Source organism: Sorex fumeus, unplaced genomic scaffold (assembly GCF_029834395.1).
Source record: "Sorex fumeus unplaced genomic scaffold, SorFum_2.1 ptg000029l, whole genome shotgun sequence".
NCBI classification, from domain to species: Eukaryota; Metazoa; Chordata; class Mammalia; order Eulipotyphla; family Soricidae; genus Sorex; species Sorex fumeus.
In genome coordinates this window covers 9,034,893-9,055,473 of record NW_026606086.1, presented here as the reverse complement: position 1 = coordinate 9,055,473, position 20,581 = coordinate 9,034,893, and the positions used below count along the sequence as shown (strand labels likewise).

The 20,581-nt window shown below is 40.1% G+C and overlaps 1 long non-coding RNA gene and 1 pseudogene across 1 annotated transcript; one reads left to right on the top strand and one right to left on the bottom strand.

The window, feature by feature from the left end:
- The first annotated feature begins 199 nt into the window (after nucleotides 1–199).
- LOC130024888 (uncharacterized) lies at nucleotides 200–8,519 on the top strand. Its single transcript, XR_008792616.1, has 2 exons — nucleotides 200–384; nucleotides 8,278–8,519. It is a non-coding gene; the product is annotated as an uncharacterized LOC130024888 (long non-coding RNA).
- An 11,667-nt stretch (nucleotides 8,520–20,186) lies between these two features.
- On the bottom strand, nucleotides 20,187–20,286 carry LOC130024982 (uncharacterized; annotated as a pseudogene).
- Between the last annotated feature and the right edge of the window lie 295 nt (nucleotides 20,287–20,581).

The following is a 20,581-nucleotide window of genomic DNA, read 5'->3' as shown; positions in this document are numbered from 1 at the left end:
TGTTTGGGCCACCCCTGTCACAGTACTGACTGACAACATGCTAGTTTTAGAAATCTGTGGCTGAAAGTTTGTGTGGGGCAGCCCAGTTCAACTCTATTATTATAACAACAATTAAAAATATCCTGAGCTGCTTGGCTGTAGGTCACAAGATTCCCACTGTGCTAGGTGGATCCAGGCCCCAACAACAAAATTATCTGAGCTTTCCCAAGATAGTCCAAGGAACCACTCATCAGACAATCTTGGGCTCCAAGCCTTTCACACGTTAAGTCTCTGCTCTGCTCTCTTTGAAGTTAAGTAGCATCCTAGGTCCTAGACAGTTAATCTCTTGCATACTCATCTTCTCTGGCAAGCAACCTCTTGGATCCAGATGGAAAGTTCTAGTAGGTGAGTGTCTAGAGAAATGCAATATGGGGAGATGGCATAAGAATGTAAGAGAAAGAGTAGGGGGTGGGAATGGGCAGGACCTAAGGAGATGAAGGGGTTGAGAAGACTAGGGAAAATGAAGGCCTAAGGTCACTACTGTGATGCAATAAGCAAAAGAGTTTTCTAGATGATTTAAAGAGGATAAAACGGGTAATGGGTATAATCTTGGGAAGGGTGAAAACAACTTGCATGCATTCTATTATTGTGTCAATATTTAGAGATCAAATTAAAATCCTATTGCATCGATTTTCTGTTTAATGGAGAATAGCCCTTGCTTTCTTTCTAACATGCTCTTGAGTCCCTCAAGTGAATTTTGACAATTTTAGTACTTAGTAATTAGTCCAATTTTTCTCAAATCATAATACGATAAAAAGGTAAAAAACAGCTGTTAAACTATCAAATGTTCATTGCTATGGCAGTTTTTATTCTTTACTAAAATTAGAATTTCCAAAATTACCAGAATTTTCTCCAAACAGTAATTTTCTCCAAACTCTAATAATGCATTTTATTTCTTTCTAAGCAACTTCTTCCTTAGTACCTTTCCTTAGTAAATTCCTTTCTGAGTAACTTCCTTTCTGGCATTGTATGTTAAAAGATCAGTGTGGGTTGGGGTGTGTACTTAGCACAAAGGAGCCCTAGGTTAGATCTATAGTATCACATGGTCCCCTGAGTACCTCTGGCAGCTGACCCCCAAGAAATGAGCAGAGAATTGACCAGGAGTTCCACCAGATGCAGGAGCCCATCAACAAAACAAAACAGAACCAAAGGAAAAAAGGCCAAAGTGAAAAATAACTTGTAACTTCTGTTTTGTAATCAGTGGTTTGTTCCTTTAAAAGACAGCAAAACTTATGTTTTGGGGCAAAGTTCCACAAATAAGTGAAACATTTTACATGGTACATTTCTCTGTCAATAGAAATCACTCTGCCACATGAAAGGCCAATGGTTTTGCAATGATAGATCTAGGAGAAATTTTCGGTTAATAAATACCCAAGAAAGGAGATCCAGGTCAGTTACCAGTCAGTAAAATTTCAAAACATTCAATCACATGACTTGGAAGCTAAAAAGGAACTTGGAAACCCTCTAAGTCTAGAAGGGGCAAAACTGACACCACCCACCACCACCACCCCTACCCAGCAGAGCCTAGCTATGTTTTATTCAGGCCACTTTTTCTTTTTTTAATCTTTCACACAGGCCTACTATTTCAACGGCTTCATCCTTACTACTCCCTGTTACTCACCCATCAGCCAGCTCCACAAAAAGCCAGACTGAGTCCTGCAGTCATTGGAGATAGTGAGCACTGATCAGCTCAAACCTAATTCTACCAGGTAGAAAAGATGATTTTCATATATGTTTTTTCTCTGGAGAAATACCAATTCAACTTATTTGCTGCCCCCAAATGTCTGAGAATCAACCCAAGCCTCACAAACGCAAAGCATCTGAGCCATGTCCCCAAACCCCTTTGCTCGCATTTTAACTGAGTTATTTTATTTTAACTGAGTTTATTTAGGGCTGGAGCAATAGCACAGCGGGTAGGGCGTTCGCCTTACAAGCAGCCAACATGGCCAACCCGAGTTCAATTCCTCTGCCCCTCTCAGAGAGCCTGGCAAGCTACCGAGAGTATTCGATATGCCAAACACAGTAACAACAAAGTCTCCAATAGAGACGTTACTGGGCCCGCTTGAGCAAATCGACGATCAACGGGAGGGCCTTTACCTTTACCTTATTTATGTTTTAATTCTGAATTCCGGGAGTTTTTTCTATTTGGGGTTGGGGTATCTATACCTTATCAGATATATGATTTGCAGATATTTTCTCCATTCTGTGGATCACTTAATCACTTAATCCCTGTTATTCATCGATTTATTCGAGCGGGTGCCAGTAACGTCTCCATTCATCCCAATTGCGTGCTAGCGTAGCCCAATGGTATCTGTTCGTTTTAGGAACATGTAGAGCCTCAAACCGATTATTTAGGGTCTTGACGAAAAAGTCTGACCATCTTATAGGTGGGCGTCCACGTGATCTTTTGATGTCTCGTGGAATCCAATCAGTAATGGCTCTAGTCCAGCGGTTGTCTGTAAACCTCATTACGTGTCCAGCCCATCTGATTTTTGATGTCTTGGCAAATGAGACAGCATCCCTGATTTTTGAGCGTTGACGAAGATCAGAACTCCGGATTCTATCTCTCATTTGAGTGAATCGTGATATTCCAAGCATAGTTCTTTCGATTCCTCTTTGAGAGACCCGAATAGTGTTCTCATCCTGTTTTTGTAGGGTCCAGGTCTCTGAGGCATATGTTAATGCAGGAAGAATAGTGGAATCAAAGAGATGTGCTCGTAGCTGGAGGTTCTTTGTCCTTTTAGTTATTTCTTCAATGCTCTTGAAGGCATTCCAAGCCGCTCTCTTCCTCCTGCGCAGTTCAGGTGCCAGGTCATTCATCATGTTGATTTCTCGACCTAGGTATATATAACTGTTGCATTCGGAGATGGTGGTTCCGTTGAGAGCGAATGGAGCGCCAGAAACAAGGCTGTTTTTCATAAACATTGTCTTCGTAAGATTCAGCTGTAGTCCGACCTTTCCACATTCACGGTCAAAGTCGTTCAGCATTTGTGCCGCTTGGTTGATGTTTGGTGTTATTAGAACAATGTCATCAGCAAAGCGGAGGTGGTGTAGTTGCCGACCATCTATCTTCACTCCCATGTTTTCCCATTCCAGTCGTCGCATGATGTTCTCGAGGGTGGCACTGAAGAGTTTTGGTGAAATGGTATCACCCTGCCGAACCCCTCTCCTGATATGGATGATTACTTCTTTGTAGAATGGTGAGATCTTGGTAGTGAATCCGCAATAGAGTTCACGAAGGATCCTGATGTATTGAGTTTGTACGCCCTGATTGGCTAGGGCTTCCATGACCGCTTCCGTCTCAACAGAATCAAAGGCCTTCTTTAAATCAATGAATGTTAGACAGAGTGGCATCTTGAACTCTCGAGATACCTCAGTGAGCTTGGTTATTGTGTGGATATGGTCAATGGTACTGAATCCTTTTCGGAATCCAGCTTGTTCACATGGTTGTCCTTCATCTAGTGTTCTGCTAATCCTATTCAGGATGACTCGAGTGAATAGTTTGTAGATGACAGACAATAGGCAGATTGGGCGATAGTTGCCAATGTCGTGGATGTCTCCTTTCTTGTATAGTAGTACAGTCTTGCTGGTTTTCCATTGGGATGGAACCTTGAATTCAGACAGGTAGCGTGTGAAGAGTCGAGCTAATGTATTGATGAGTACTGATGGTAAGTTCTTCAGGTGTTCAGGTCTGATCTTGTCTGGGCCAGGTGCTCTTTGTTTCTTTACCGACGAGATGGCATGTTGGATTTCGGAAGGGAGAACATTGGGAACGACATATCCATCATGTGGTATGTGGTATGTGGGCAAGTGGATGTGGCTATTAAAGAGATCTGAGTAGAAGTCATGAATAATCTTCTCCATTGCCCTTCTGGAAGATGTGATAGATCCATCATGATGTCGGAGGGCAGTCATCTTGGTTTTGTAGTTGGTGAAGGACAGGCGGGCATTACGAATGTTTTTCCCAGCTTCTGCTGCATCTACCAGTACTGCTGCTCTCCTGTTTTTGAGGTCATCCTTGATGGCTTTTCTGCACTGTTTTGCCAGTTCGGACGTTTGCTTGTGGTTGCCTGAGGCACGTGCCAAGCCACGTTGGCGAATAAGTTCAAGAGTGTTCGAAGAAAGAAGGTTTTTTGTGGTTATCTCTCTCTTGGCATTCCTTGCACAATCATGGAGGTGCTGAATCATTCGATCATATTCCTCATCAATGTTGTCAATGACGGCATCTTCCCATGTTGCCGCAACAGAGCCAAAGAGTTCCCAGTTAGTGGTTGTTCTGGGAGTCCTCTTCTTAAACCTTGCATTCTTTTCTCCTCGTTCTGTGAGGTAGAATTTTGCACGAAGAAGACGGTGGTCTGATCCCGTTTGGAATTTTGGGACAACAGCAACATCGGTTAGGCAAAACCGCCGATTGAATATGATGTGGTCTATTTCATTGTGGAACCGTCCATCGGGAGACTCCCATGTCCAACGTTTAGATTCAGCCTTTTGGAATTGTGAGTTACCATGGAAGGTTTTGGTTGACATGATGAACTCAGACAGTCTGTCACCCTGTTCGTTCCATTCCAGGCCATGGGTTCCGATGTGGAGTTCATCGACTGATCTTCTTGGTCCTATCTTGGCATTAAAATCACCGACAATGATCTTGTAGAAGGTGTGATCTTCTTTATAGAATTTCTCCAGCTCCATGTAGAATTTCTCAGTTTCTTTTTCACCATAACTGGATGTTGGTGCATAGACAACAAAGATAGAAACTGCCGGTAGTGAGCCACATTTATTCAAGTGTAATCGTCCGATTCGGGTTGTTAGGCATTCAAATGAATCAATGCTCATGACTAAGTTTGTGTTGACAAGGATACCGACACCACCGACGCCTCTTTTATCACATGTTCCAAGGAACAGTTCTTCTCCAGTGTCGAAAACAGCATGATGGGATTGATGTCTTCTCGTTTCGGTCAGACCAATGATGTCGTACTTGATCTTTCGTGCTTGTACCATAAGGTCTTCAATGGATGCAGCAGATGCCAGCGTACGAGCATTAAAAGTACAGACAATCATTTTTGTTTTTCTGCGTTTTGGCAGCCTATGTCTGCCTTGGTGTTTTATCAGCCTCTCCTTCCATATCCTTCTCGACTCTGCATATTCAGGATTAGGGAAATGAGATCCATTTATTACTGGATTTGGCATATCAATTTGGTCTATTTGGCATAGACCACGGTTAGCTTGCCAGGCTCTGTCGTGCGGGTTGGATATTTAAGGATTTATTTATAATTTTTTTAAAATTTATATTTATTTATTTATATATTTATCCATTCTGTGGATCATTGTTTTTTATTCTGTGGATAGGTTGTTTGGTGCAGAGAATTTTAAATTTTTCATGAAGTTCTATTTGTTTGTTTTTTTGGGGGAGCCTAGGGGCCAGTCTTGATGATTCTTAGCTAACCAAGTCAGTAGGTCATGGTGAAGGTCCAAGGATGTGGTACTGCTTAAACTCGTTTGGTGAGTGTGTCAGGGGTTACTGGGGCGATCTCTGGAGATTAGGCCCTCCAGGGCCACTCCAGCAGTGCTCAGGGGAACTTCAGGGCCACTCCACTCATGTTCAGAGGACCATGTGGTACTGGGACTCAAACTAAGGGTGAGCTGCACACAAGGCCTTAGTGCCTATATGATCTCCGGGGCCCTACTTACTCTTTTCATGCTTTCTTTTGGTTGTCCATGTCTCTCATGTAAGATACCAAGATGTCATGATGCTTTTCTAAGAAGTTCATTGTTTCAAGTTTTGTGTTTAGGTCCTAGATTTCTGTTGACTTTTATATATAGTGCTAGACATAAAAATTAAAGTACCTCCCACATTGGCTGAGGGAGGTGGCAAAAATCTCGCATCTGAATCTGTCTGACACGTCCATTGTGTTGCTTTCTCTAATCTTGTGGTGGAATGGTTTCTCTTTTTAGTTTTTATGGCTTGTGTTCTTTTTGCTGTTGTGTTGTGTTGCTTTGTTGTTTTGCCCTCTCGGTTTTCTATCTCAGTCCTGCCCATTCTAGGTCATCACTGTTGGGAGACAGATCTGCCTCCTTGCTGATGATAAACTGTGGAACCTGGTCTCTTATCATTCAGCATTGTGCCCTCTGCAATATCCAGTTTAGTGTGATAAATGGGTGAACCAGTGAATGACCATTCACTGCACAGAGAAGTTACCATACCACCTTCAAAGAAAATACTAAATATCGTATATTGCACCTCTTGTGCTAGTTGCATTGTGATTATCAATAGTTTTGATTAGCGGAAACAACACTAAAACCAAAATTATAACAAGTTATGAAGTTACTTGTTTTTCTCTGAATACTTCACCTCTTTATTAATGTTTTCTCCTGGTCTTATTTCTTTCATCTCACCTCAAACTCTAAGTCTTTGTTCATTAATCTTCATTTTCCTCTTTTAAGGGAATGCAGTACTTAAACATGAGAGACCAAATAGGGAACTAATAGTTACATACAGAACATTCAACCTAACAACAGAATACATGTTCTTCTCAAATGCATATGGAATATTTTCTATAGGAGATGATATGTTAGACCATAACTGATGTCTTAATATATTTTTTAAAATTAGATAGTATACAAAGTATCTTCTCTGATTATAAATAGCAGGAATCAGGAATGAATAAATAACAAAAGGAAAATTATTTACTAAATGATAATGAACTAGAGGTTTTTTTCTAGTGTGGAACTATAACGGTGGAAATTGCTATGAACATTTATGCACAAGTCTTAAATGGATAGAATTTTGTTTCCTTTAAGTGAATATAGAGAATAAAAGTGGCGTAAAATTGAATATCTTTTACATAACATTTTCTTATCTGTTGTGATTGTTCATTCATGTGTTTTGCTATTCTCTTTCAACTTGAAATTTGTATATTGATTTTTCCTAAGGTATTTTAAAGCAAAATTGAAAAGTTTTATGTATTCAAATGCATTTTCCTTTTCTTTAATTGCATCTGCACTTTGAATCATATCTTCTAGTATTGTTATTGTTTCATTTTCTTACATTTAGATTCTTGATTCATGTAAAGCTTATTTTTGTAAGTGGTATGAAGAAGAAATCTAATTTATATTTTTACAAATCGATATCCAGCATTTAGATTCCAAATGTCCATTTTTACTTCTAGTGATTTGAAAAATTATCTTTTCGTATACTGTCCCTTGTTTCATTTCTTTATATTCTGAAAAAGAGTGAGATAACCTGTTGTTTGTTTTTAATTTCTGATTCACTTCGCTTAGCATAACTTCCCCCAGTTCCATCCAAGCTGCAGAAAACTACAAGATCTTTTCTGCTCACGATCACGATCACGACCATCCTGTTGTTCGTCAATTGCCTCGAGCAGGCCCCAGTAACATCTCCTTCGTCCTAGCCCTGAGATTTTTTAAAAAGTGCCATATTCAAGGCTCCTTCAGGGCTAGGAGAATGAGACTCATCATTGTTACTGGTATTTGGCATATTGGGTACGCCACGGGGAGTTTGCCAGACTCTGCCGTGTGGGCAGGTTACATTCAATAGCCTGCCAGTTTCTCCAAAGTAAGGATGAGATAATAAGATGTCCTGGATCTGGGTTTTATAGTCTCTGGGTCTTGACCATTGATGGGATTACATGGCGCCAGGGGGCCAGTTGGTGGGTGTGACCCCTGCCGACTAGAAGATGGAGGATCTGGGTGGAGGATGCTCAGCCCCGATCCGAGCAGGCTTGAGGATCTCAACCCCAGAACCCGCATGCCTTTGTTCCTCTGCCGGTACCTTCATGCGTGTGGAGAGTGGTCTCAGCATGGTGGTGGCTGGTTCTGGAGGTCTTCGGCTGCCGGAGCCCTGGTCAGGGCGGGGAGGGAAACTCGACCTTTTCTGCTAGCTAAGCAATATTTCATTGTGTCTCTATAGCACAATTTCTTTATCTACTAATCTCTTGTGGGACACTTGGGTTGCTCTGTTAATAATGCTGTTGTGCATAGTTAACATCCTCTAGAGATTCCAAGAAACAGAATTTCTTCTTTTTACAGGGTGTTACTGTTGAGCAAAGAAAGGCAGGGAGGTAAACCAAAATTTAATTTAATTTAATCTCCAATGAAGAAGTACTGGAAAAGAGTAGACACTAAAAATAGAGGAGTTCTTACATGGCTGTACATAAAAAGAGAACATAACAGATGTCCAGAGAATGAAATCACTGACCCTTTCATTCTTTCATTCTTCAGAAGATGCAGAAGTGACCAGATGGAGAGAGATGGAGAGAAGGGATGATCTGCAATGTAACTGAGAAAGTCCTTCTAAGGACTCTTACAATTGCTGTATGCTGGAAAACCACCTGAGAAATTTGAAAGTATGAAAGCAATCACGTCTCAATAGAATAGAAATTAGAATACAAGTTTTAAATCTTTTCTGGCCTTGAATCCCTTTGGAAACCTGGTAAAACCTATAAATTATTATAAGCACGGTCCTCCCGTTGTTCATCGATTTGCTCGAGCGGGCCCAGCAACATCTACATCATGAGACTTGTTGTTACTGTGTTTGGCATATCCAATACGTCACGGGTAGCTTGCCAGGCTCTGCCCTGCAGGTGAGATACTCTGGGTAGCTTGCCGGGCTCTCCGAGAGGGGCGGAGGAATTGAACTCGGGCGGGCCATGTTGGCCGCTTGTAAGGCGAACGCCTTACGCTGCACACCTGTAGTCCCAGATAAATTATTAAAACTAATAATTGTAAATAGTTAATATAGATTTTAGTTAAAATCTATGTATATTAAAAGGAATCCAATAATGCTCAAATATGTCTTCATTATTCCAGATACTCCAGTACATAAAGACTATGTTAATGATATTATATCTGTTAGAACCTGTAAGCATAGTGGTATGGCATTTAAGGGAAAGGATGATTACTGCAGAATTGCAAATTTGGAAGCAGATTAAACAGTTCAAAGGGTATTCAACAGCAGGTTATAGCAAAAAAAAGAAAAACAATAGAAAGAGACATCAAAGTACATATAGTAATTATTAAAAGTAGAAGAGAAAATACATGATGATACTTGAATATCAGTAAGATGCAATTGGATTTTAAAAACACTTTCTAATTTTGGCATCATGCCTTTGTAAAACAGGGGCTTTTGTGTGCTACAAATGACTTACTTCAGCATTTGCATTTTTGTTTTCTAGCTGATCTGGTGCTAACCCAAATTTTTTATGAATTCCTGGTTCTCAAAGGGGAAATGTTAAGTATATGTTTGAATTCTAAGCTATCATATATTAAAATGTCCACAATTGGAGTTTTTGTGTTTTTGTTTTTGTTTTTGTTTTAGTTTTACTGAATCACCATGAGATAGTTACAAGCTTTCAGTTTTGGGTTACAGTTGGAGTTTAAGGATGAAATGTGGAGACCAAAGTGAAAAGTTATGAAATTCAAAGTTGTATATTTTCAGGAACTATGCCAAAGAACAAAACAGTCACATCACAGAATTTACTTAATTTAGGAGTTCAGCTATAGTTCCGTGTGAGAGAGAAGCGAACAATTCCAACCATCAGAGCTACCATTCTTTTTAAGGAATACAAAGGAGGCTTGAAGAGACTATTCCATTAGTTGATATTAGTTTTCCCTTGTCTTTAGAGCAAGCATTTCAGAATTGTGTGTAATTCTAGTGTTTCAAGTAAACGTTTGGAATCTACTTTTCAAATTCCATTAAAAAAAATTCTTTTGACAAAAGACATCTGCCTTCCATGCATTGACAAAGAGTTCAACGCACAAGCAATCAGCCCAGGTTCACTGACAGGGCTGTCTGGCACAAAATCAACACCTCCAAACAAAACAAAATGAAACAACCCTTTCCCCACCCCCAAAATAAACCCTACTCAATGGGTTTGTTGCTATTGCAAATTAATTTTCTTTTCTAATTTCTAATGAGTTATTTTTGGAGAAGTAGAAGCAATTAAACATTTCCAACCATAATTTCCTTTAGTTTAGCTGAATTCATTAGTTTTAGCTGAATTCATCACCTCTGAAATAGCTCTGTCCCAACCTTTCCATTTACTTGTCTCTTATGTCTCCTTTCTTGTTTTAGTGTGTTGACTAAAACCTCAAATGTAATAGTGAAGAGTATTGGTAGAAATAAATCGCTTCATTTTGTTCTTACTTTCAAGGGAATGCATGTGTTCACCACGAGGTATAAGCTTGTAATAAATATTCTATAATGAAGTTTCCTGTCTTCTTAGCTCCTTATGGCATTTTAATGGCTTTTACATTTTGTCAGGCACATATTTTTCAGCATAATATGATCCTATGGTTTCTATTTCCTTTCATCAGATATTATGGTGATTTGTATTAATAGGCTTCATATAGTTGAAGTGGTTCTGCCTTATTCCTAGAATAAACTCTCTTGGTTTATCCCTTTACTGTCATATTATGTTACTTGTAATATAATATATGATGTAATATTCCTTTAATATACTGCCAGCTTTTGCACTAATACTCTTTGGGATTTTTCTTCTATGTTCATAAATGAGATTTGTTGATTGTGTTTGTGGAGGCGAGTAGGGAAGAACTTTCCTTTTGGTTTGCCATCAGGATTATATTGGTTTTAGATTGAATGGGTCACATATCTGTTTGCTTTGGGCCATTTATATAACAGAGGAATTAGTTGTTCTTTGACCTGTTGGTTGAACACTCATATAAACTGACTTGGGATTAATAGCAGTTTTTAGGAGTAAATCTCTGCCAAACTTCTGTTTCTTGTGTGATGGTTGATCTATACAGGTTCTCTACCGTGTTGCTTTCTATTCTGTTTTGCGGCCACTTTCAGGGGAGCTCAGGGTTTAATACTATCTTGGCCTGAAGTGTTTTCCTCCAGTAGTACTCAGGGGAATATGCAATGCTGGGGATCAAACCTGGGACTTCCCAAGTGCAAGGAATAAACTCCAGCCTTTTGAGATGCTTCCCTGGTCCCCTTATCTTAAAGTCCATTTTGTGGTTAATGTTTCCTATAAAACTATCTACTTTGTTTTAATTTTCAAATTCATTTGTATAAAATATTTTTAAAAAAATTATAGTAACTATAAGTGTCTTCTGAAATTATATTTTTTGTCTGTCTGATGTCTTGTGTGTTTTCTCTCCTTTGAGATCTGCAGATATTTTATTAAATAAAATAAATTTTAAATAAAGCTGAACCCATTTAGTTCAAAGATCATTTCCATAGCAGAGCCATAGTAACCAGACTCAGTCTTACGCAACAGTAAGAAATCCAGGTGTTTAGAATTTGGATATCTTGGGAGAAAAAGCTTGAAAACTTTTGAATCACTAAAAAACCTTATCTGTTACTTTTAATTTTAGTCAATGGAAAAAAATCTCATTATATGTTTTGCTTTACTATTAAGGTACCAGTGTATACATTAATGTCTGTTTCTTAACATTTCAATTTCATTAGACACAAGATTTCATCTTGCTAATTTTTCTTGAATGTGACTTAATGAATCCCCTATAATTTTATTTTTAGTCGTGTTGTTATGCCATTCATTTTCACTTTCTCTTTTACTTGTGTTAAAGAAAAATTTCACCTTTTATAATTTCAAGACTCATCATTCTTATTTGGCGAACTACCTCTGTGTTCAAAATGCTGGAATATAAATGTCATCACTTTGTTCTCTTATCATTTTTTGGTTTTGCTTTTTTTTTCTCTGTTCAGGAAGCATTTTTTTTGTTGTTGTTATTCCAAGTTTAGACTTGTCACTGCCAGAAAATTCACATATTCAGTGATGATCTCACTCAACTGTGGACTACAGAGAGACGAAACAAGGGAATATACAGCACTGAACAAAGACAACCCCTTGACCTTGTATTACAAAACTGATAAACAGTTGGGGGAGGGATAGAGAAATAAAGACTGAACCAGGGGTGAGATAAGGACAATGGTGGAGTGGCATGGTACTTCAGTGGTGGTGAGATACAATAACTTTGTACATCAACACCATCGACTTTAGCACTATTCTAACATTACCTAAACTGTAATGAAAGAAAGAAAGAAAGAAAGAAAGAAAGAAAGAAAGAAAGAGAAAATCAACTTATTCAGATAGTCTCTTGAATAGCCCTTCTCAGCTTCTAAATCTTGAATTTTGCAAACATATCAACATATTTCTCTTATCACTGCATTTGTATCACTTGTCATCCCATTCAACATATTTCTCTTATCACTTCATTTGTATCACTTGTCGTCCCGTTGTTCATTGATTTGCTCGAGCGGGCGCCAGTAACATCTCCATTCATCCCTGTCATGTGCTAGTGTAGCCCAGTGGCATATTGGGAGCTCTTTCAGGGTCAGGGGAATGAAATCCGTTATTGTTACTGTTTTTGGCATATTGAATACATCATGGGTAGCTTGCTATGCTTTGCCGTGCAGGCGGGATACTCTCGGTAGCTTGCTGGGCTGAGAGGGAAAAACTGCATTGCTCTCTTCCGGGAGCTTTTTTTTTTATAGTCTCTGGATCTTGGCTGTAGATGAGATTACATGGCGCCCGGGGGCAGTTTGTGGGTGTGACTGCCAAGCTTCTGGAAAATGGGGGAATCTGGGTGGAGGAGGCCCAGTCCCGATCCGAGCAGGCTTGGAGATCTCAGTCCTGGGTCCTGCATACCTGGGTTCCTCTGTCGGTTCCTGCATGCGTGAGGCTCATCCGAGCATAAGTAGAGTGGCCTTGAGCATGCATTTTATTTGTATAATACAATCATTCAACCCATGATTCATGGATGAGTCTTACTTCCAACTCCAAGATTTGGCTTTTACTTAAGAAGCTCTTAATACTGTTCTTAATTCAGAAATAGTGCCACTGTTTAACAGCGATTCAGTAGTCACTGTGCAAGGGACTCTCACCATAAGAGAAAAGACAAAAATGACCCCAGGGGTATTGTTCAAATAACTGTGTTGATACTTGGCAAGAAAACTGATCAATTTGGACAAAAAGGGAGAGATCTTCTCTTTCCCAGTCACTTTTCCTGTGCTCTTCACCTTAATGGAAAGTTTCATGGGGGGTTTAGAGTAGAAATAGCCATTTGGGTTTATTTTTCCCAGCAGTTGAGCTGTATTCAACAACTTGTTTTCTACTTGTTCCAGTTTATTGTGTTTAGATGCAGCCAAATAAAGAGTAGTAGTCTTCAGTATCACACACCTGAACACCTAAGGTGGCCTTACCTACTTGGCAAATGGCCTGACACAGAGGAACTGGAGCATCAGAGAGGCTGGTTACTGCTGGTCCTGCCACCTTTTCCTCATTGGCTGTTCTATTGTTGGTTTTAACAAGCTTCACCTTATTGCTGTGCCCTTGGCACTACTCTGGAGCCATGCTCTCATTAGTAGTTTATAGTCTATTACTTTGTTTCAGATGTGGTAATTATTAGAAAGTCAGAACTAAACTTTATTCTTATGTAAATGTAGTCACCTTAAAGTCTTGACACATAGGTTTGAATTTTATACCCTTATTAATATAATATATTGGGAAAATTATAAATATTTAAAGCATAAAAAGCAATATCTGAAGCTTATTAAGCTAGGGTTTGTTCATATAGTATATATTAAAGCACAGGTAATCTAAATATTTCAGGCTAGATCATATTACCATACCAATAGTGTCACCTTTATTTCGTTCACTACTAAATTCCTAATGTTTATACATGTCTGGTATGTGGTAGGTAATTAACATGCATGGTTGATTGAATAATTAATTGGCATGAGTTATGGCAGAAATGAAGTAGATATATACATCTCTCAATATATACACATGAGCCTATGTTGTAGAGTTTCTCTGATTGCTTATTATATAATAGTGATCTGATTGATTATTTTGGTCATAATTGATCAGTTTTCTGTCTTCATTTATACAGGGCATAGCCAATCAGACGATAGAAACAGCTAAGAGGCAGGGATATTTAAAGCATATAAATGCAGGTCATGAGTTGCTGAAGCATTAGTATTGGTACTGGAATTGCTATCCTGTATGCAGAGTTTTCTGTTAGATTTTTGTGAGTAGCAAATCAAAAGCTGAAACACTGAAGATATCTTAGCGTTTGTGACATTCCTACTTGCATCCTCAAGAACCCAGCAGTTGGCCATTTCTGCTGTAACACAAGTCTGAAAAAAATTCAATCATGTATCTTAACATTTTTACCCATGATTTGAAAGCATTGTAAAATTGGCTTTCAAGGGGCTGGAGTAATAGTGCAGCAGGTAGGGCGTTTGCCTTGCATGTAGCCGACCCAGTTTCAGTGCCTGACATCCCATATGGTCCCCCAAGCACTGCCAGGAGTGATTCCTGAGTACAGAACCAGGAGTGACCCCTGACCATCACTGGGTGTGACCCCCAAAAGAAAAAAAAACTTGAAAAAAATTGTGCTTTCAAGTATCAGATGCTCAGTTTACCTTTGCTATGGGGTTTGTTGGAAGGTTTCGTGAAACCATTAACAAGAAAACAAAACCTCAAATGTATAGCTTAGCTTCTCAGAAAAAAATGGAAACTTATTCCATGATTTGGGTCTGGGAGCATTCCAGAAGTCCAATTGCAGTTCTTGGCTAAAGAAAAGTTTCAGAGCTGGGAGTGTGTCACTTCTTTTCCTGTTGCGCATCATTAGAAGTGGTCTCTGTATCTGTGTCAGCTGTTACCAACTCACAGGGTCTGAAACACAGTGCTACCTTGCCATCCCTACAGGATTAAGAGTCAGGTAAGTATCTCAGCAGTAGATGACTTGTCTTGCATGAGACCCTGGATTTGATCCTCAACAGAAGGACGGAAGGAAGGAAGGAAGGAAGGAAGGAAGGAAGGAAGGAAGGAAGGAAGGAAGGAAGGAAGGAAGGAAGGGAGGAAGGGAGGGAGGGAGGGAGGGAGGGAGGGAGGGAGGGAGGGAGGGAGGGAGGGAAGGAGGAAGGAAGGGAGGGAGGGAGGGAGAAAAGATGAAAGGAGAGAAGAAAAAGAAAGAAAAGAAGGAAGGAGGGGAGGGAGGGAGGGAGGAGGAAGGAGGAAGGGAGGGAGGAAGGGAAAGAAAGAGAGAAAGAAAGAAAGAAAGAAAGAGAGAGAGAGAGAGAAAGGAAGGAAGGAAGGAAGGAAGGAAGGAAGGAAGGAAGGAAGGAAGGAAGGAAGGAAGGAAGGAAGAAAGAAAGAAGGAGAAAGAGGGGAGAAAGGGGGAGGGAGAGAGAGAGTAGAGGGAGAGAGAGGGAGGGAGAGAGAGAGGGAGAGAGGGAAGGAAGGAGAAATGGAGGGAGAGAGGCAGGCAGGCAGTAACCAGATACTAATACGATCGATACAATATACTCCTGCTGAGTTATTTTCTTGCACAGAGTCATGTCATAGGCCACTTACTAGCCCATAGAAAGTTGCCTTTAGGTATGGATTTGATTCCTCGTTCAATCACTTGTGGCCAGGGGAATTGAGTCACATGACAGAAAGGGGATCTCAAATAAGGCAGATTAGATATTCTGCAGTATCAACAGAGCCTACAGCTGCCTTACTATTGAAAGCACTAATCAGGGCCTGTCAGGTGTCAGCATCTACCAATCTGCACAGCTATCTTGATTCGTTTTGTTTTCATGTTGCCACATCTTTACTGTGTGGATTTTACTTGCTAAATAAGCTGTTGATACTCAATCCTGTTTCCTAGAATTACCATTGTATGGAGGCAAAAATGAGACATGTCTTACTGAGAAGGAAATGTCATCTACCTAGCACACTGAGAAGAAATTAACAACATGGGTATTTGTAAGAGTTGGGTAGAATTTTGTTACGTTTTTTAAAAACGTTTTTAGGAGAGTTTGGGGGAGAATGTGGTGTTTTAATCTTCCTAAATCCAGACAATCTTATAGATAAGACAACATTTCTGGAATGCATTGCTCTCAAGTAAGCAATTGTCATAAAATTTCTGCATTTTGCTGGTAAGAATTAGTCACTAAAGCTACTCTTAGATAATTAAAATTAAAAATTCAGCTTCTTGGGCTCAGGAAGAGGGCTCAAAGAGCTGAAGCACATGACTGGTGTTCCTGAAGCCTGAATTCTTTGCGGCTCTGCAGATAGCCATCCCCAATGCTGTTGCCTGTTGCCCTGGAAGTCTCCCAGAGCACTGCCAGGATGGCCCTCGTGGTCCCCAGTTTAACTGGGCCTAAGCAGTACCAAACTACAGCCCACTGATTGAAGCGTACAACCAGACTGATGGGGCACCCCTGGAGTGTCTCTTGAGCACTAGTCCAGAGTCCTCCAAACCTCCTCCACCAAAAAAATCAGTTTCTCGGTTTCACTAGTCATGTGTCAAGTGTCCAACAGCGCCACATGATGAGTGACTACTGGATTGACCAGAAAAGTTCTAGAAAACAATGATGGTCTTGGGTATTTACTTTGTGCCTGGGATGACAGCACTCAATACAAGAAATATAAAGATATTTAACTTTGATGAGATCAAAGTTCATCTCTGCCCTTAAAGGAAAAATGAATACATGTATCAGTATAAATAAAAAACGATGCATTCAGAGAAAAGATGGTTGTGCACAAGGGGCCTAAAAGGAATAATGGGCTAAGATTTTGGGCTTTAAACGTTCAGAGATGTTTGGACCAGAAGAAAGGAGAAAGTTCTCATTGCGGAAGAGCCAAAGACCCAAAGACAGGAAGGTGAAGGGTTTGGGTAGAAAACCAAACAGAACTGGGCCAATACCTAGTAGCGATTGTTTTCCAAAATCATGTTCCTTATGGACCTGGCTCTATCACTTCTAATTGCTTTACTTTGGACATTTATTAATGTCCCTTTCCTCTTGATTTTAGTTATAAAACTGGGAAAATAATAATACATAGGGAAATTGTGAGGACTTAATGAGATGTTGCTTAAAAAAAAAACCTCAAATACGGGACTGGAGTGATACACAGCAGGTAGGGCATTTGCCTTGCACACGGCCGACCCGGGTTTGATTCCCAGCATCCCATATGGCCCCCTTAGCAGCACCAGTAGTAATTTCTGAGTGCAGAACTCAGGAGTAACCCCTGAGCATCGCCAGGTATGACCCAAAGAACACACACACACACACACACACACACACACACACACACACACACACACGCGCGCGCGCACACACACAAAAGAACTCAAATAGAGCTTAGACATAAGTGCCCAGGAAATATTAACTAAGTTTTATATTTTCTCTTTTAAAACAAATCAGAGTCATCTACATAGTGCTCATGTTTGAAGTTTAAGTTTATGCAAACCACATTGCATTCTAAACATGCAATCTTTCTTCAATGCTTCAGAGCCTTAGTTTCCCAACTTGAAAATTTTGGAATAATTTAACCTACTTTTAGAATGTTGTAATAGCAAGTAGATGTGCCCATTTAGAAGGCAGGTTCCTTCCATTTATTAACTTTAGTCCTGGGGCTGGAGCAATAGCACAGTAGGGCGTTTGCTTTGCACACGGCCAACCTGGGTTTGGTTCCCAGCATCCCATATGGTCCCCTGAGCACCACCAGGGGTAATTCCTGAGTGCAGAGCCAGGAGTAGCTCCTGTACATTGCCAGGTGTGATCCTCCCCCAAAAAACAATACCTTTTGGGGGAGGTGTTTGGGGGCCACATCCGGAGTCACTCAGGGGTTATTTTTGGCTCTGCCTCAGGGAAAACTCCTGGCAGTCTTGGGGGACCATATGGGGTGCCAAGGATCAAACCAGGTCTACCTTATGCAGGATAAGAGCCATGCCCACTGTACCATCTCATGACCTCAATAAATTGAGTTACTCAGTTCTCTTAATCTGTTTCTGAACCCCAAATTGAAGAGTGTGATATGAGGATCACGTTCACAGTATAAGTCAGTTCAGAGCAAAATTACTTTCACAAAACAAGCATTATTGAATTTGTTGTTGCTGTTTTTTGGGCCTCACTCAGCAATGCTTAGGGGTTACTCTTGGCTCTGTACTCAGGAGTTACTCCTGACAGTGCTCAGGAGAACATATGTGATGCCAGGGATCACATCAGCTGCATGCAAGGCAAGTTCCATACCTGCTATACTATCGCTCTGGCCCTGGTATTATTAATTTTTAATTAATTTAATTAAAAATCAATGCCAAAAATTTAATTAATTATTATTAATTTTTAAAAGATATTAAGATATATAAAGATTTTGGCTCAGAGAAAACCCTCAGATGAAAGGTTTTCTTAGCATAGAGTTCAGAGGCATTTGTATTTTTTTTAAATTTTTATTAGTGAGACATCATGAGATACAGTTGTAGCACAAATTTTTGTGCTTGGGTTTCAATTATACAATGATCAAATACCCATCCCTCAAAAGAAAATGGGAGGAATCAACCCCCCGAACTTCAAACTGTACTACAAAGCAGTAATAATTAAAACAGCATGGTACTGGAACAAAGGCAGAACTGCAGACCAATGGAACAGGGTTGAATACACTGACATCTCCCCTCAATCATATGATCATCTAATCTTTGATAAAGGTGCAAGTAATGTGAAGTGGAGTAAGGAAAGCCTCTTTAATAAATTGTGTTGGCATCACTGGACGGCTACATGCAAAAAAATAGGCTCAGAACTCTGCCTAACACCATGTACAAAAGTAAGATCAAAATGGATTAAAGACCTCAACATCAGACCAGAAACCATAAGGTACATTGAAGATAAAGTTGGCAAAACCCTCCATGATATTGAAGCTAATGGTATCTTCAAAGATGCCACGCCACTGGCCAAGCAAGTGAAAACAGAGATAGATAAATGGGACTATCTTAAACTAAGAAGCTTCTGCACCTCCAAAGAAACAGTGACCAAAATACAAAGACAGTCTACAGAATGGAAAAGGATATTCGCCGAATATCCATCTGACAAGGGGTTGATATCCAGGATATACAAAATACTGGTTAAACTCCACAAGAAGAAAACATCCAACCCCATCCAAAAATGGGGCAATGAAATGAACAGAAACTTTCTCAAGGAAGAAATCCGAATGGCAAAAAAGCACATGAGAAAATGCTCTACATCATTAATCATCAGAGAGATGCAGATCAAAACCACAATGAGATACCATCTCACACCTCAGAGACTGGCCCACATTCAAAAGAACAAAAGCAACCAATGCTGGCGTGGATGTGGCGAGAAAGGGACACTCCTTCACTGTTGGTGGGAATGTCCACTGGTTCAGCCCTTCTGGAAAACAGTATGGACGATTCTCAAAAAATTAGAAATTGAGCTCCCATTTGACCCAGCAATACCACTCCTGGGAATATATCCCAGAGAGGCAAAAATGTATAGTCGAAGTGACATCTGCACTTGTTTGTTCATTGCAGCACTCTTTACAATAGCCAGAAACTGGAAGAAACCTGAATGCCCAAGAACAGATGACTGGTTAAAGAAACTTTGGTACATCTACACAATGGAGTACTATGTAGCTGTTAGAAAAGATGAAGTCATGAAATTTACATACAAGTGGTACAATATGGAAAGTATCATGCTAAGCGAAATGAGTCAGAAAGAGAGGGACAGACATAGAAAGATTGCATTCATCTGGGGGATATAAAGTAACAAAGTATGAGATTAATACCCAAGAATAGCTGAGATCAGCACCAGGATGATTACTCCATAACTTAGAGGCCAGCCGGGTATCCTAGAGGAAAGGGCAGTTCAGATAGAGAAGGGAGCACGAAATAAAGGATGTTTGGAGGATCCTCCCAGGAGGGGAGATGCATGTCGAAAGTAGACTATGGACTGAACATATTTGCCACTCAATGCCTCTTTTGCAGACCACAACACCCAAACGGAGAGAGAGAACACAGGGGATTGCCCTGCCACAGAGGCAGGGGGGGATGGGGGGATGGGGGTGGGAGGGATATTATCCATGGTGGTGAAAAACGGGCACTGGTGGAGGGATGGATATCTGATCATTGTATAATTGAAACCCAAGCACAAAAAATTGTAAATCTACAACTGTAAAAAAAAATAAAAAAAAATACCCATCCCTCCACCAGTGCCCATTTCCCACCACCACGGATCCCAGTATCCCTCCCACCCCCCATCCCCCCCACCCCACCCTGCCTCTGTGGTAGGGCATTCCCTTTTGTTCTCTCTCTCCTATTGGGTCATTACCTTTACCTCCTATTGGGTGTTGTGATTTGCAAAAGATATGGAACGAATTTGCATGTCATCCTTGCGCAGGGGCCCTGCTAATCTTCTCTGTATCATTCAAATTTTATTATATGTGCTGCCAAAGTGAGCACAGCATTTGTATTTTTAAGCACAGCAATTACTTCTGAGGATAGAAAGCAGAAAGAATCATCTTTTTTTCATTTCCTTCTATCTATTTTCAAGGTAGACAAACAGACACACCAGTCAAACAACTGAAGAGACTATGGGTGGTTTTATTCATGACTGCCTTAGCATATTATTAATGTCCCTTTCCTCTTGATTTTAGTCATAAAACTGGGAAAATAATAATACATAGGGAAGTTGTGAGGACTTAATGAGATGATGCTTAAAAAAAACTCAGATAGGGGACTGAAGTGATAGCATAAC